The sequence below is a fragment of the Macaca thibetana genome, chromosome X, assembly GCF_024542745.1.
Source record: "Macaca thibetana thibetana isolate TM-01 chromosome X, ASM2454274v1, whole genome shotgun sequence".
Taxonomy (NCBI): Eukaryota; Metazoa; Chordata; class Mammalia; order Primates; family Cercopithecidae; genus Macaca; species Macaca thibetana.
Window position 1 is genome coordinate 48999005 of NC_065598.1, and position 2730 is coordinate 49001734.

A 2730-nucleotide genomic window follows, 5' to 3' on the forward strand; every position below is an offset into this window, starting at 1 on the left:
ACTGCACTCCAGCCTGGGCTACAGACGGAGATTCCGTCTCAAAAAAAAAAAAAAAAAAAAGAGTTTTATTTCCTTTTCTGATTTTATGGCATTGCGCAGACCCACCTGTTACCATGGTGATAGTGGACATCCATTGTCTTATCCCTGATGAGAAACGGAAACATTTCACCATTTCACCATCATATTTACTGTCCTTTTTTTTTGTAGACGGGCTTTATCAGAGTAAGTCATTCCATTCTGTTGTAAATTTGCTGACAGTATTCGTTTGAATATATGTTGAGTTTCATCAGTGCATCTATTTTGTTTACCACAGTATTTTTTTCCCATTCATCTGTTAATGTAGTTAATTAGATAGATAACTTTGTACATTTTTATTTTCTATTTTTAAAAATTGAGACAGGGTCTTATTCTGTCACCCAGGCTGGAGTGCAGTAGTGTCATCAGAGCTCACTGCATCCTTGACCTTCTTGGCTCAAGTGATCCTCCCACCTCAGCCTCCTAAGTAGCTGTGACTATAGGTACATGTAACCATGCCCAGCTAATTTTTCTTTCTTCTTCTTCTTTTTTTTTTTTTTGTAGTGATGAGATTTTCTCATGTTGCTTAGGCTGATCTCGAACACCTGAGCTCAGTTGATCTGCCCAGCTCAGCCTCCAAAAATACTAGTACTACAGGCGTGAGCCGTGGCCTGGCCGGTTTTTCTTATATAGGGGTCATATCTATGTAAAGACTAAACTCACCTGTACCTTTGTGTGGGTGGGCAAAGAGCATGATGAAATTTATCATTCTATTGATTTAAAGACAACTATCCTTGACTTTCCAGTGTGTAAGTCCATGAAAGCATAATTATGTTGAAAGCATATACTGTTATGGGTGTTGGGAACCCTGCAGTTTCGGCTGCTGTGGGAGCATGTCCTTGGAGGTACCTTTTGTCTGTTTTCTCAACCCCAAACATCTTAGGACCCTGGGTTGTGACTGGTAAGGAATGTGTCTTGCTAGTTTCAAGATGGAGTTGACTTTCACATGGTGTCACTCTGTCTGTCCTGTTTCTCTAATACTGTCACTTCTCTTTCTGTGATTCTGATGCTGCAAATGATACCATTTTAGTATTTTCTTACAGGTCCTAGAGGTTGTATTCATTTTTCTTTCAGTCTGTTTCTCTGACTTGTTCACATATTAAACAATTTCTTTTTGGAGTAGGTTGCTATTTCTGTTTTCGCAGGTGGTCTACCTGTCTTCCCAGGCAGTCACCGTGGTTCTTGTCCTCATGGTGGGGCCAGGGCAAAAGAGGGCCCTGGAGGGGAGAGGGGTTTAGTTGAAGATGGAATGAGTTTTGAGCGGAGCACTACTTGAGGTATTTGAGTCCCAGAGGCATAGGAAACAGCAGAGGGAGGTCGGATTCCATTATCCTCAGTGGGGATGGGAATCCGGGGTTTGGGTTGCGGGGCTGGGAACTGCAGTCCTCCCCGGCCCACAGCCGCGCATGCTCCTTGGCTCCCGTCTCAGTGCGCATGTTCACTGGGCGTCTTCCGCTCCGCTGCTTCGCCCAGGTGGAGAACGCTAGGGAGCTGTGAGGGTGTGTGGTCTCGTTCCTGCTGTCCGGACTCTTTTTCCTCTACTGAGATTCATCTGGTAGGTCTGCAGGCCAGTCATCCTGGGGGGCTGAAGTGTGAGTGAGGTTGAAGAGCTGGCAGTGTGCTTCGGGTGGGTCTGTCGGGTCCTGCTCATGGTCTGTGGCCTCTGAGGGAGAAGGGCCTTGTAGCTCCTGAGGGAGAAGGGCCTCGAGTCTTCTGAAAGGGAGGGAGTTCCTCACCTCTGAAAGAGAAGGGCCTCGAGGTCGTCCTCCTTCTCTCAAAGGCTGCGAGGCCACCATCAGCTTTGTGGTTGTGAAGGGGCCAGGACAGAGAGGAAGGTGGGCCATGAAGGGGAGGAGGTCAAGGGCTCAGGAGTAGAAGGGGCGATTGCTGGTTGTGCTGTCAGAGGGCTGGAAGTCAGGAGGTGCCAGGAACCCCGGACACAGGGCAGATCCCTGAACGAGGCCCCAGGCGGGTGCGAGGAGGGCAGTAAAGAAGGGAGCTGGCACCTGGGAAGGCTGCGGGCTGGTGAGTGCCCCCAAGCTTTGTGGAGTGCGGAGCCTCCGAGTGAGAGGCGTCGCAAGGTCTCACCTCTGCCATGGAATGTCCGGAAACAGTGGGAAGGACTGGGCGAGGCTGTGTGGTCCAACCAAACTTGATTTGAGAGGGGTGAATGGCTCTAGTAAGTGGGAGTGTTCCAAAAGTAGCAATCACGAGAATTATGATTCACTAGTGTTTTCATGTGGATTCCACTTGTGAAACTAAACCTCATCAGAAATGCCCTCTGTCAGTGGGGCACTGTGGCCTGCGCCTGTAGTCCCAGTTACACGGGACGCTGAGGTGGGAGGATCCCTTGAGTGGGAAGTCGAGGCTGCAGTGAGCTGTGATCGTGCCACTGCACTGTGCCAGAGCAACACAGGGAGACCGCGGGACCAAAAGAAATTTAGAAAAAATGCCCTCTGCCTTTTGTCACACTTCTTAAGATGATTGCTCTGCCAGCTTGCCCAGCATAAGTGGCTTTGTAGACACTCAGAAAACGTACACACGTATTCTTCACTCTGGGACTTATTTTGAGAGTATTTTCAAAATTAAAAGGACAAGTTAACGTTGATCCATGGAAGTGATCGAATATAGCAGCCCTCTGGAGCGCATGTTCCC